General features: G+C 37.4%; 1 long non-coding RNA gene across 2 annotated transcripts; it reads left to right on the plus strand.

The window, feature by feature from the left end:
- The first annotated feature begins 221 nt into the window (after positions 1 to 221).
- On the plus strand, positions 222 to 7696 carry LOC148213807 (uncharacterized). Of its 2 annotated transcripts, XR_015793830.1 has the most exons (4): positions 222 to 414; positions 778 to 950; positions 3001 to 3187; positions 7002 to 7696. It is a non-coding gene; the product is annotated as an uncharacterized LOC148213807 (long non-coding RNA). The 2 variants fall into 2 exon arrangements; XR_015793829.1 differs by having other exon boundaries at positions 3001 to 7696.
- The last annotated feature ends 7664 nt before the right edge of the window (positions 7697 to 15360 follow it).

The raw sequence follows: 15360 nt of genomic DNA on the forward strand, positions 1-15360 counted from the left end.
TTGGGTTGTCTATGTTTCATTCCACAGAAAGAGACTGCACCCATCCAGGATTGGTGTCAGTTTTGGGGATGATTTCTGTAGCTGAGCAATTTACTTTTCAGTTTGGGTGTGACTGCAAAGGAAATTCTATAAACTGTGACAGAATTTCCCCTGGCACTGAGAAGTGAACAATTTCCCAGTGATGGGAACTCTTTATCTTTTCCTACTTCCAGCTCCTCAGATCTTCCTCTTCTGTGCACAGCGGCCTTTTTCTCTCTTGCTTTTTATTCTGTACACAAACAATCGCAATGAAATAAGAAGGAAGACCGGATGGAGTGCTGATTTGCGGCCAATAAATGTACCCTGCCGTGGGCCAGCTGGGGAAAGAGTGATTGATCCATGGAGAGCTCTGTGTGTCACAGGAACAGCAATGGAGTAAGTGGAGATTGCTTCAAAAGGTTTGGAGGCTCAAGCTGGTGGCTATGTAAAAGGGCCTTGTGTAATTTCTTCTTCCTTAATTGAGCTAGATGCCTTTCAAAGGCAATACAACAAATTCATGTGGGAGAAGTTACAAATGGCAACTAGTCCTCATGGTTATGGGCACTTCCACTATCAGATGTACTGAAGATGTCAGAGACAGCATGCTACTAAATAATTGCTAGTTCCAACAGTGGGAGAAGGACTTAGGTGTTTCTTTTGGATTTCCCACTGGTATCTGGATAGTCACAATATAAAACAGAATGCTAGATACATCTAGTAAAACTCTTCTTTTATGTGGTTTTCATGTTATTTTTTTAGACCCCTTTCCAAAAAGCAGAAGGTCAGCAAAAGACAATAGTAAAACTCGAGAAAATGTTGGCAGTGTTTTTACAAAGGATCTCAGCTTCACTGAGCCTCAGAACTGAATGGTGCCCTTTCATTTCAATGGATTATAAAAATAAGTGCCATTTAAATGGGCATGTGACAGCTTGGTGAGTATATACTGGTATTTCTCATCTTCTAAAAATAGCATTCATTTTGTTGTACATTTATAAAAGAGAATGGTGGAAAATATCTTATAGGTAAATCCATAAGGACTGATTGTAACATTGAAAGAGTGAGGAAACTGCTTTGCAAAGCTGATGCTGGAAGGTGGAACTGTCTGCATGATTCCAACATACATCATTATGTTATTCCACCTAAGCTAATCTATGTCTTCAGGTGCAGAGAAGCAGCCTGGTGCTCACCTGTGCTGACACGAAATTCCACTATCTGTATAAGGTGGATACAGTCTTGTTCTTTGCTTTAAGCAGCAACAGAGGTATCTGCAGGTGAGGGCCAAAAAGGTCATGATAGCATCTTGACTTGTTTGAACCTTTCACAGGCATTTGTGGGCAGCACAATGTCTCAGGCTGGCCCTAATAAGCAACCAAGACTCAGTGTCCACCAATTATGGTGTGGCTGAAGGAAAGATAGGTGTAGATTTGCAACTCCCAGGCTTCAGACTGAATATGAAATTCAAATGAGGGAAAGGTAGGGTTCAAACATAGAAATACTGCAGAAAGAGAGATAACATGACTTCAAAAAGGGTAGGAATTTAGTGGGTGAGGAGAATCAACAGCTGGTAAGTAAAGGAATTAAGTGGGTGAGGAGGAAACAAACGTTGGTACGTACAGACATTGTGTGGATGAACAAGTTAAAGTTGAGGTACACCAGTTTAATGTGTATGCAATGTTTTTGTTGAACCCCAGAAGATCTAGTTTATTTTAAAAGAAGAAATTGCTCAGAAAACCCCTCCCTAATATATGTCTATCAAGTATACAACTGCTGTAGCTATTAGTGCTTTCCCCAGTAGTGTGATGAAGTACGGATGATACACTACCTTGTCTCTCCTCCTACTGCCCAATAGCCATGGCAGCTAGTTCCCCGGAGTTTATTCTCCGCCTCAGCTGTCTCCACCTTAAAGGACAAGGTGCAACTGATACACAAAGGATGTGAAAGGCCTCTGCATGACACTCTTCATAGTTATTGCCAGGCAGAGAGGACAGAACTAGACTAGATGACCAAATAGTCTGTGTTGAGATAATGGAACATTCCATGTTCCCATATGATAGAATTGCTTGTTGAGTGAGGAACATAATTTGAATCCATATCCTGCTTAAAAAATATATGGCTTTATGTATTTTTCTATGCTTTTAACTGTAGCTTTGATTATTTTCACATTCCTTTTTTTATCTTAATTAATTAAGTACCCTTAAGAAGAAAAGGGGAGACATAAATCTACTAGATAAATGAAAATAAAATAAAATTTAATATCATTCTACACCTGAAGTAAGTAGTACGTAGTTTCAGAAAACTCTCTTGTTATCTCAAAGAAACACACAATTTGCCTTATTGTAGCTTACAGCATAAGTTAGTTTGGGAACTCCTGAAAAATATCTGTATGACTTTTAGTTGATCTGAAGAAAAAATCCTCATTTATTTAAAAATGGAAAAATGAAATGACTGCTGTCACGCTCAAAGTTAGGCCCTAAAATGGAAAACAGTCATACCAAAAAAAATGTTCCATGAATTTTTGCATGGAAGGATGATGGACCTCTGACCCTCAACTGAAATCTCTGTGTTTACTCTCCAGTGGCTCAGATTCAGTAGCTCTTGGAGATCTTTAAAAATTGAGTCTATATTTGTCTTCCCCTGGATTAAAAATATTAAATGCAAAACAAATGTGGTAAACTGTGTAACGGGAGTGGCAAGGACAAGATATCAGAATAAGACCTGCTACTCCTTACAGAAAAAATGTTGGTTTGAAGTCTTTTCAGAATAAGGCCTACATGGATGCATTTGGAACCATGGGGATTCTCAAAAGATCACACCACTCAATCTTTCCATGAATTCCCTCCAGCTGTCTAAAGCCATGCATTCCCCATGGGTATCTTTCCAGTGAGAATGATGTTAACTAATCAAACACAGGATAGCTTGTTGTTGTTTTTTCATTTTAGTTTTTATCGCTGGTATTTATTATTTATTTTCAATTTTTCTCAGGAACTTAAGAAACCAAGTCATAACTGAATCCGTCTCACAGACGTTTTGTCAAAATACTTCCATCTGATTTCCCAACAATCACACAAATGGCTACAATTTATTCTGGCACAATCCACTCCTTCTCCCAGCTTCGCAACTCAGGCATAGATGATAGCAAATGGGGTGATGGTTGGTAAGAAAAATAGAGGTAATACTTCACATTTTACATTCTTAATGTTGTTTGGATAAGAATAAAGTGAAAAGCCTGTAGTCTAATTGGCATTTGTCCACAGGAATAAACCATCAGTTTGGCCCAATTCTGCATGATTTTCCCCACTTCTGTCCCAGAAAGAAGAATAGGTACTATTGCCTCAGGGGGTGTTATAAGAAATTGTATAACAGCTACTGAAGGAGGAAGTGCCTCAAGAAATGCAACAGCTTGGGGATGCAGAAAGTGGGTAGAGAGGTCAACCATCCTGTTTATGCCCCTATGAAGGACACTGTCCCATCATTTAAGAATCAGTTGGCGTTTGTACATGAAGGGAAGAACCATTTTGTTATTTGCTTCAGGCAAGAAGATACTGTATATTGGGCCAGCCTTAAGAAACCCCACTTTGAAATGTTGATAGTCTGTGGTCTGAAAAAGGAATCCAAATAATTGCACACAGTTACAATTGCACCACTGCTTAAAACAACAGATTTCCTGGGTTTATATTTTGGATACAACTAGGAAACTACATGATGAATGACTAACTGCTACACATATTTACATGCTTCCAGATCCCACCCAAAACATACTACAAAATCCACTGTCTATAGTCATACCCACAGTACTGTGATATTAGTGTTAGAGCGTAATGCCAAAGATATAATCCTCTATAGAATATAGCCAGAAAAGAAAATGAAGGAACATCTACAGATGATGGATAAAATTAGTCAAACTTATCAGCCAGGATCTACACATTGAATAGATCCACACTGAGATCCAGTATGTTGTTGTGGTTAAGAGGTCAAGGAAGGAGTGGGGAGGCCCACGCTCAGCTCTGACATCAGGCACAGAAACTAACTGGATGACTTTTGGCCATCACTGTCTCTTAGTCCAACCTACCTCACAGTGTTGCTGTTATGGTAGTAAGATGAAGGAAGATCCACATGAAAGCATTCTTGAGCTAAAGTAGCATGTAAATCTAACAAATTAGTCAGTCCTATCTTGGACACTGATACTTCCATCTCTTAGGCTTTGGATGGTAGTCTTATACTTCTTTGTATACCGCTGTGTCATCTAAAAAGAGTACTTACCAGTAACAATACAGTATAATCAAAGTTCCACCTGCTTTTTATGTGCCCACATTTTTTTACGTACAGGTAGTGCTTTGATCGCACCTTTACGACCACCATCCTGACTTTTTTTACCACACCTTGCAGACACCTCTGGCAATTATCCATTATTTCCATTTTATCTCCCCCTAGCCTGACTGTTTCACCATTCTTTTCTCTGGATAATAGTCCATGAACTGAATATAATGTAGTAATCCATGAAAGTTTATGCCAGAATAAATGTCTTCAGGATGCCATCAGACTCTGTTCTTTTTACTAGTTGCTGGATTTAACTCATCCAGAACCAAAGTAAAGATTGAATTATTGTACCATTAGACTTCAAAGCCTTGATGAGACATCTTAGCTTCCTGACAAGCCTCTGAGAAAGGTGAGAATGAGAGATAAGGACTAAGTTTTATGGTTGAGACAAGATTAGAATCAGCAGGCTTTTAGTCTGACACTTATCACCTTGACACTCCAATTTTTATCTTATTTCCCTTTATTATCCCCCCACTCCACCAAGGCCACCCAAACGAATATCTTGCTAGCCCCTTCCAAAAGCTTTCATTCCTATTTCCATGGCATCTTGTCACACTTTTCTGTATATGGAGAAGAGATTCCTCTTCTGAGTTTATGGGACAGCTTCTTTTTCCTGTTCAAGATCTGCTTCTTTTACAAACTCTTTCTAGAAATGTTCTATTCTCCCTAGACCTGTTCTCTGTTGACAGCTGAGATGGCTGCCTCCTTTCCCACTTCTTTCTCATTACTTATTGCTTTCCACCAGTACCACTCCAACACTATTACAGTCTTATCTGGCTAAAGTTTTATTTGGTTGTTTTATTTTAAAATGCTTGCCCTGAATTGACACAATACATCAGGGAAAAGAATAAAATCACTGCATCTAATTAATAGAATGGATGATGGTGCACAGCCAAGAACAGATACAATCTTGGAGCAAGTTTAGCTCCAGAGAGCCTGTCTAAATAAATACATTTTTACTGTCCATTGATATGGGTCAAGGGTGGCTTCCACTGCATGAACCAGTGTAGTGTAGTAATAAGCAGTGGGAGTGGGGAAAACCATGATTTAATCTCCATTCCAGTGCTCCCTGAATGACTTTGGGTAGTCATTTTTTCTCTGCATAACCAACCTCACAAGGTTGTTGTGAAATAAAATTAGGGGGGCCCTCAAGAAACCACTTTGAGACCTCAAAGAAAAGATGGATATAAGTGCATACATAAATAAAACTTAGGGACTCCTTTTGAAAATGCCTGTTTTGAAGTAATTCCCAATCACACTAATGACCATCAGTTGATTTTCAAAACTGAAAGAGAGGGGAGCTATCTATGAGAAAAAATACTTCTTACATTCTTCCAAACCCAGACTATAAAAGGCCTTCTAACTTAACAAAACATAGTCCAGTGGGAGATTGCCAAATATCATCCCATTGGCCAGATCCTTTGTAAGATCCAAGGTGTAATGAAAAATGTTTTGCACACTGTTTACTTTAAGCAAATGATCAATTTTAAGCGGGGACCCATTTGTTTGATTTAATATCTGACAATTATTATCTATCCTGGTTCTTCATATAATTCATACTAGAACTGGCTATCTAGGAATAGGTTATACCACCGTACATATGAAGTCTATAGGAAAAGCATTTTAGGACTGGATTTAGGAAGAGGTAGAAAAGAATCATGCACATATATAAAGCCATTGAGAAAGAAATGAAACAGACAAATGCAGGGTAAATTAAGTGCTACACTTCAGAGTTTAGATGAAAACCATGACTACAATTTATCCAAGGACTCCATGTTCTCCTATTGTAAGGCCAAGTGAGGCCTGGGGTTAATGTGGTTGTTATGTATTGGTAGGACCCCTGTCATATTTTTGTACTGTTTATTCTTCTAGTTGTTTTAGTCTGGGCTATCTGTTTATGCCTGTTTATGCCTGTTTGTGTGAGTTTAAATTGTTTTAATTTTTTTTACTGGGGTTTTTTGTTTTTGTTTTTGGATTTTGTAAGCTGACCAGAGTCTTCTGGAGTGGGCATCAATAACAAATGTAATAAATTAAATTAAATTAAGTTAAGTTAAATTAACAAGTTCAGGCAACAGATGCTGCGAGATGGCAGCAACAAGTTGCTGGGGGCCATAAAACCTCTTCCATGTCTCTAAGCTAAGTGCTGCTTAGTACATGAACAATATTGTTCTCTGCATCTTCAGAACTGCTGCCTTCAAGCATGTGGAAGATACTGTCCCATTGCTCTTGTTTAAAAGATTCAATTGCCAGTCCAGCCAGTTTTTGTAAAATAAACAGAGATGGAGAGACGGAGAGCATCAGTGATGCAAATGTCTCCTAGTTAATAGGATGCAGGCAACATCATGCTGACTTGCAACTTGGTGGCCATCTTGACTTTTTTGACATAGCCTGCGGACACCCTGAAATAAATGGTAAAGAGCATGAAATGAAAGAAAGAAAAATAAATACGTTGTGTGTCTGAGAAGCTAAGAGAAACTGAAACTAAACTTTGGATACAATATTATATTGGACAATGGGAAAATATGTGGATTAAAGGTCTGAAATTTATGTTGAATTATAATTTAAAAGAAAACTTTTATAAAATGATGTATTGTTGGTATCTAACTCCTGATAAGTTATCAAAAATGTATACTGGTGTAACAAGTGTCTGTTGGAAATGTTTGCAGAGTGAAGGAACCTTTTATCATCTTTGGTGGACCTGGGAAAATGCTAAAAAAAATTGGGATCAGATACAGTATGTATCATTATTCAAAAGATTCTTAAAGTGAATATCCAAAAAAACCCAGAACTCTTCTTATTGGGCTTGATGGGGAAAGAATTGGAGAAACAACATGCAATTCTGCTTTTGTATATGATCACAGCTGCAAGATTATTATATGCACAAAGATGGAGAGACCCACAAATACCTACAGTGGAAGAATGGATTATTAAATTAATGGATTTGGCTCAAATGGCGTAGTTAACAGCTTTAATAAGAGATAACACTGTTTCTAAATTTGTCTCCTTATGGCAACCTCTTTTAGATTAGGTGCTTGTGCGGGAAAAAAATGAAGCTTTGTGGGTTTTAATGATTAGATGGTTTGTGCTGATAGAAATAATGTGGACTTGGATTAATTAGTGGTAAGAGATTTTTTTTTCAATTTGCATTTATATCTGTATTGGAGATAGTCGGAAGTAATTTTCTGTTTCAATTTTCTATCTATTTTCACTATTATAGTTTTTTGTCTTTTTTCTTTTAGCTCTATTTTCTATCTTTGCTGTACTCTTTGTTTTGTATTTTAACTGTACTTTGAAACATAATATAATAAAGTTCTTATTTTAAAAAAAGAGAAAGGGAAAGGATGTAATAGATCTGAATGAAGGTGGCTTGATTTTATGAAATAGAGTTCAATACATGCAGGGAGGTGAATGTGGATGTTTCATTATGAATAAAAGGACTAAAATATGTCAGAAAGTTTGAACTGAAGTCATCTACTTTGTGGTGAGTGCATATGAAAGTAAGAATCCACAGGATGGTGATAATTGCATGTTATGCTCTACTGGAAGTTGATAGATTATGATTATGATTAAGCTGAGTTTTGGAGAAAATTGGGTGACATCCTGAATGAATGCACTTCAGGGTAACAGAATTATTTCCTTAGGTGACATGAATGGAAGGATAGGAACAAGACAAGAGAGTACAGAAAAAGTAATCAGGTCATTTGGAGATCCAGGGATGAATGAGAATGTTGATTGTTTGTTCTAAGACTACCTACTTGGAAAAAAATCTGTTTGTGTTCAATATGTGGTTAAAATATAAGTCTATTCAGGCATATGCATGGAAAAGGAATTAATGACAGAGATTGTTTATAATGATTGAGAGAATTAGTGAAGGATATAACATTCTGAATGCAAGACAAACTGCTGGGTTTTGTTGTTGTTGTTTTTTTGTCCTCTCAAAAATAGATCTTGGGGGGAAATGGACATGGAAGAAAAGAAAAAATAAAAGAAAGCAGAGTGAAAGCAGATGGACTGCAGCAAGAGGATAACAAGTTCTGTATGAAAAAATATTAGAATAAGGAAAGAAGGGGAAGTGGATGTAAGGAAGTAGGATGGGGAAGCTGCTTGGAACAGAGTGAAAATTGTTACAGAGTGCCACAGAAGTGTGGGGATTAACTGGATGAATGAAAAAGTATGCTTGGTGCAATAATGAAGTGAAAGAGGGTGTGGGTGAGAGGGTGAGAAAAATGAGGATGAGAGAAAAATAATGCATAATGTGCATGGAGAGAAAAAGAGTAGTTGCAACAAACACAGTCAAAAGTGCAATGAATTAAATGAGGCAGAGAGAATGCAGAGATTCTGATGGAAGTAAAAATGTTTTGGAAATGAACGAAAAGAGATAAACAATGACTCTGCAACAGAGTGAATGGAATTAAAAATAAAATGGAATAATAATTTTGGATGATAGAAAAGAGAGGGTATACTGGAAGGAATGTTTTAGGGATTTCCATGGGAATGTTTGTGATATTTCAAACAGTGAAACTGAAATGAATGTTATAGATGTTAGCATCCAGGAAAATATGATGAAAAGCAAGTCATAAGTGGTGTTAGGATGCTGCTTTATAAATTGAGAAATGTTGAAATATGGATGTGGGCTTTTTATAGAATGGTTGTGCGACTTATTCAAAGTGTGTGCATCTGTATCTGAAAACTGGAAAGATGACATTATTGTTCCCCTATGCAAACAACATGATAGCAAGAGAAGTTGTTGTTTGTTGTTGTTGCTGTTATTACCAAGGAACGTAGATGGGTGTGGAATGTTACAAATACACCAAACAGTTGAAGAAGAAAAAAGGGCACTGGAAAAATATCTGAAAGACAGTGAAGAAGATGCACTGAAACTAGTATTCCATGAATGATTACTGAATACCAAAGAAACCAAACTGGCCTGTAAGAAAGACCAAATGAAGAACAGAAAAGAGACATGGCAAGGCAAAGTATCCCATGGCCAGTACACACCAAAAAAAAAAAAAAAAAACTGGCAGGCAAAGCCGATAACAACAGGACCTGGCAATGGTTAAGAGCAGGAGAGTTGAAGAAAGAAAGAGAGGGGCTAATTCTGGCTGCACAAGACCAAGACTTAAGAACAAATGCATATAAAGCCAGAATTGAAAAAAACAGCAACAGACAGCAAATGCTGTCTCTGCAAAGAAGCTGAAGAGACAGTGGACCACCTAGTTAGCTGCTGCAAGAAGATCACACACTCCGACTAGAAACAAGGGCATGACAAAGTAGCAACAATGTTGCATTGGTATAACTGCAAGAAATACCATTTGCCTGGAAGCAAGAACTGGTGGGACCACAAGACAGACAAAGTAATAGAAAATGAAGACGCTAAAGGGCTCTGGGACTTTAGAATTCATACAGACAAGCACCTGCCACACAACACCCCAGACTTAACAACTGTTGATAAGAAAGACAAAAAAGTCTGGATAGTGGACATTGCAGTACTTGGAGACAGCAGAATAGAAGAGGAAAAACTGGAGAAAATCACAAAATACGATATAGAAATAGAACAACTGTGGCAAAAGAAAGCAAAGATAGTACCAATAGTAATAGGTGCCTTGGGTGCAATCCCAAAACATCTGGAGCACCATTTGAAGACCATCGGGATTGACAAAATCACCATCAGTCAATTGCAAAAGGCAGTTTTACTTGGAACAGCTTACATCCTGTGACAATAGCTTTAACACCATCAAACAACATCTGGCTATCCCAGGTCCTTCGGAAGGACTTGATAGGTGGATAAAAATGCCAAATCCAGTCTAAACATTTGGCTGACTGCATGACCAACAATAATAATGCAAAACCAACAAAGGAATTAGTTTGTTTAGTGTGCTCAGAAAGGTGTTTGGCAAAATTCTAATTCAAAGAGTACAAGAGATGACAGTGAGCAAATTTTGTAATGCAGTGCAGCTTTATGCCAGGCAGTGAGTATGTAGATCAGATTTTTGTTTTACAGCATATCTCTACAAAATGTATGGATGTGAGAAAGAAGGTTTGTTAGATGTTTGATTTAGAGAAAAGATATAATAAGTTGAATAGACTTGAATTGTGGAACATTTGTGCAAAGATGAAGTTGAAGATTGGCTGCTGAATGTGATAAACATGGTACAGTAGATGAAAGTAAATCTTGCATGAGAATAAATCGATTGCTTAGTGAATGGGTCAACAGTAAGCAGGGGGTGAGACAAGGATATGTGATGTCCCTTTAGTTCTTTAATGCATTTACAGGTAAATGTATAAGGAATGCTTGTGGTCATAGTAGAGGTGTGTTGGCTGGGGGTGTAAATGATCTTCAGTGAATTCCAGGCAAATTGTATGATGCAACAAGGAGTATGGAACTGAAAACAGATGTAACAAAGACCAAGGTAGTTGTGCTTGACAAGAAAACCAGAGCGAATGATTGCAAATGGATGAATTTGTATAATAGAATGGTTTCTAAAGATGAGGACATGGATAGATAAATATTACCATGTGCAAATACCGGTAGAAAGACAGTGAGTCCTATTGGTTTATTATGAGGAATCAGTATATGAACTGCATGAAAATGCCTTTGTATATGAGTGTGCTACTGCCATTTCATTACATGGAAGTGAGAGCTGGATATCACAGGAGAAAATAAAAGTAAGTTGATTATGTGGCATCAAGTCGTTTCCAACTCCTAGCCACCACATAGATAGATTTTCTCCATGACAAGCAGTGGGAATAGGGTATTTTAGAAGTATGTGTAGTAAATCAAGTAAATATCAGGTCAAGAATGAATGGGGTATGAATAAATATGGACTGAATGCATAAGTGAGAGATCTGGGCAAAATAAATAGGTTGAGATATTAGGTAATATAGAGAGAATGAATGGCAATCAAATCACAAAGCAAATATATGAAGGAATTGTGAATAGTTGAAGAGGAGCGGAAGATCAAGAAAATTGGGGTTGGGTGGACTTGATGGGATCTTCAAAAAAAGGAAACTGAGAAGTTACAAAAACAAAAGACAATATAGGAATTGATGTATAGACATGTTCAAAACAAAGATGGTTCACAAGGATAGAAAACTATAGAGAAGTATAATATTGGTAGAAGTTAGCAGTATTTCTATTTTCTCTTTCTTCATGCCTTTAACTTCTTTTGCTTACAATTTCTTACACTTTTCAGTGCTTTGCATAAAGTGGAGTAATGTGATAGATATGTACGCATGTATGTAAGTGGAAATGTCTTTTTCTTTGCTTCAGACAAACCTTGCATTTTCCAGCCCCCCTTCTCTCTTAAGAAATGGAATATGTGGATCAAAGTGACATCTTTATTAGAGAAATTTTTATACAGGATGGTCCCAAGATGTAGCTAAGACAAAAATAGGTTACTATAGCCTTCCTCAACTGGTATTTGCCAGATGTGTTGGATTTGAGCCATGCAGGTTGGAGATTTGAGTTGAAGCCTGACTCATATGGAGGACAACAGCTGAGGAAAGGTGGAGTATGTAATCAGGGGGAAAGACAGAAGCAGAAATGCTGTAAGAATCCAGTAAAGAATCCAACAAGTACATAATGCAGCAAGGCAAATACAAACACTTACAGTATGGCTTCTAAGGGGGTCTAAATATTGCAGACTGGTCAGAGGATAAAGTAGGGGGAAGTTAGAAATCCAATACCTATTTACTTTTCCAAGCAGCCTCTTTTATTTTTTCCTTTTTTCTTTTTAACATTTATAAACAACAATAAACAACAATGGAGACCTTGGTATTTATTAAGTTCAAGATAGAAACTTTTATTATATTACACAATAATTTAATACCCTTCCCAATTGTCTATCAATGCCACACTTAGTTTTAATTGTACAATTCAAACAACTTTATGTTCATTAACATCTCTGAAATTATGGTTAATATCGATAAAAATGTTATTTTCCTTATCTTTTAAGGTTTAAGTTATCTAAATCACTATAGTGTGAATAATTTCAAGTTTATATTGTATAAATACCACAGTTCCCAGCTAATATCTGTATTCTATAATATATTATTTGCACCTTAAAATACAACAAATAGCTAACTTGAAAAAAAAAAAAGAATCCAGCAGTAAGATATGCAAATATCTGATAGTAAAAACTAGCAGATAGGAAATGTTCATTCCTTTTTTAACTGAGTGAAAGCAAGATTGAGATGTCCCATTTATTTCATTCATTTCAGCTTTAAAAACAAATGGCATTTCAAATGACTTGACTCTGAATCTACTTGTTTTTCATTATCTCTATGTCACTTTGTTGAATATTCTGTCCAGATCAGACAAAATCTGGAATATTACAGAAAGGGGGAAGAGAGAGAAAGAAATCAGTTAGGCCAAAGAGAACTCATTTGATGTTCTCCAGGTAGTTTGACTTCAGTTCCCACAATTCCTTGTTGACAGGGTAGATGGGAACTGAAATCAATACAATTTGGGCAAAGTTACCTACCCCTTTAGGACTATGTCTATGTCTTTCTAATTCACTACTAAATGAGGATCCTTAATTCTATGTCTCTGAAATTTAACATACTTGAGAAACCAAAGGAAAAAAACTGAACATTTCAATGCAAAACTCAGAAATTTGGCAGAAGAGTTATCTCTATATCTATCTATCTATCTATCTATCTATCTATCTATCTATCTATCTATCTATCTATCTATCTATCTATCTATCAGATTTCTAGGCTGCTGAACTCCAGACAATTCTGGCACATCTAAAAAACAGATTTTAGATCTGAAGTTTAGCAGATAAGAATCCCCAAAGGAGTCCAGGCAGCTGAAGACTGGCTGCATCTGTGACTAAAAGCAATGGGAATGAAAACAAATATGCATAGCAAACATAGTGAGCTGGTTCCAGATTACATTATAGAAGTGGATGAAAAATCAACAAATCAACAAACAAATGAAATATATGAAACTGATGGCTTCTCATGGGCCACTGAGGAAGGAAACAATCTAGGTTGAATGAAATGCAACTATCAGCAGAGGTCTGTGGAGTGATGGAGTGCATACTGCACTGAGCCATGGCTTGTGTAATCCAAATCATAATGATTTATTATAAACCACATGTAGCCAGTTTCATACAATATCCTAAGTTATAAATTGTGGTAGGCTGGATATATGCAATATGTTCTGCCAGATGCAAAAGGTAAGAACCTGCAATTCAGGAGAGTTTATAACCATTTATCAAGAGGAAGGATGGAAGGAAGGAAGGAAGGAAGGAAGGAAGGAAGGAAGGAAGGAAGGAAGGAAGGAAGGAAGGAAGGGAGGGAGGGAGGGAGGGAGGGAGGGAGGGAGGGAGGGAGGGAGGGAGGGAAGGGAAGGGAAGGGAAGGGAAGGGAAGATTTACTTTCCATACAGTGTGGAACAAGAAGGAAAATAACACCTGCATTCTACATTTTTCTTCTTCAGTAATAAAAAGATTCCTTGGTTTATTTGCTTACACTTCACAAATTTGAGAGCCATTGCAGATTCAGAATAAAATGCAACAAAACAGCTACATAAAGAATAATAGATTCCAATGAGTTCCTGCTTACAGACCCAGATTACTTGTTTGCATAATGTCGACTGTAAATACATTGCCTTCAGCTGTATATAAAGGGTATCTTCAAAGGCATTTGATGATTTGTAACACCAGCATGAAATGGGATGACAAGTTTTTTTTCTCTCCCACGCCACCACGCTTCCCTGACCATCATCCTTTTTATTCTGCTGTCGAAAAAAGTGTAGTTAAGGAAGATTAAAGCCTTCAGCATCTAGTGGCTCCAGGAAATGCTTGTGCAAAGTTTATTTATCTTTTATCTAACTTTTATTAACCTTGGATTAGAGGACCAGCCTCTTATAATTATGGGAACTGTTCTGCTTGTGGCCATCAGCTCCAAAGCTGGTGAAAGTTTCAATTACTGGATGACCACCCTGGAGCACATGCAGTGATTATGCTGCATCTCTGGAGGCACTAGCTTTGGAAGATTATCCCACAAGATGACATTCAGGAAACCCACATCATGTGCAAATGCACGCACACACACATACACACATAAGATTTATGCTTGCAGTAGAATACACATTCACTTTTTGGCCCTGGAGTGGTTTCAAAGTCAATAAAATCAGGGTGGCCTCAAGCATTATTTTAGTCCATTAGAAAGTGGGTGGTTGGGAGGGGGTGATGCTGTTAAATACCTATCACCCTGATGCCTACTGTAAATATGCCCTCCTTTGATCTCACCAATCTGGCTGGACACACTAAATTTTGCATTTCTGCCTGGAGATGGAAAGGAACGCATTTCTGAACATAGCTAAGATGTGCATGACAGACTCCACACCAAACCTACCTCACAGCCTGCCTTCTCAGTTATGTGATCCATTTGTAGCAGGGAATGCGGGTCTTAATGTTTTATCTGGCAGTAAGTTTTCCATGGGCTTCATCCATCAACAGGACTTTTCAATAACCCTAATCATTCTTTTGCTATTGTTATTTGTAGGGACATTAAGAACTAATGCGTATGACTTTGCAGGGAATACTAAAAGCAGACTTTAAAAAAAAAATCCATGAGACATTTCCATCGAGCAACATTATTAAAATACTTCCCATGCACCTCCCCCTTTACTATCCTATTTAACATGAACTATGAATATGAACACCCCAGAATGTTCTGAGGACTCTCCCCTTTCTGATTCTGAAAAGGAAACTAAACTTTCACTATCCAAACAAAGATTGGAGGATGCAGGCCAAGTTGGTTGTGAAGCAGAACTTCTAGTTGGTAGAAAATCACTTGCAAGTGACATTTTCCTCCCTATAGGAATTCTCAAAAGTTACTTCTAATGGCTCTGAGAGCTCAGACTTTAAAGCCTTCAGGGAAGCCAATTAACAGGACAACGTTGGTTCACCATCTTCCAGATTTACACCTTGCAACATCCCAAATGTCTATTACTCATTTAAAGCAAGTGTATTCAAGCCCTTGGACATCCTCTGAACAGCACTCAGTCCAAAC

The sequence above is a fragment of the Python bivittatus genome, unplaced genomic scaffold (genome assembly GCF_059951505.1).
Source record: "Python bivittatus isolate LINGU-HERP-01145 unplaced genomic scaffold, Pbiv_v1 ctg000850_np1212, whole genome shotgun sequence".
Taxonomy (NCBI): Eukaryota; Metazoa; Chordata; class Lepidosauria; order Squamata; family Pythonidae; genus Python; species Python bivittatus.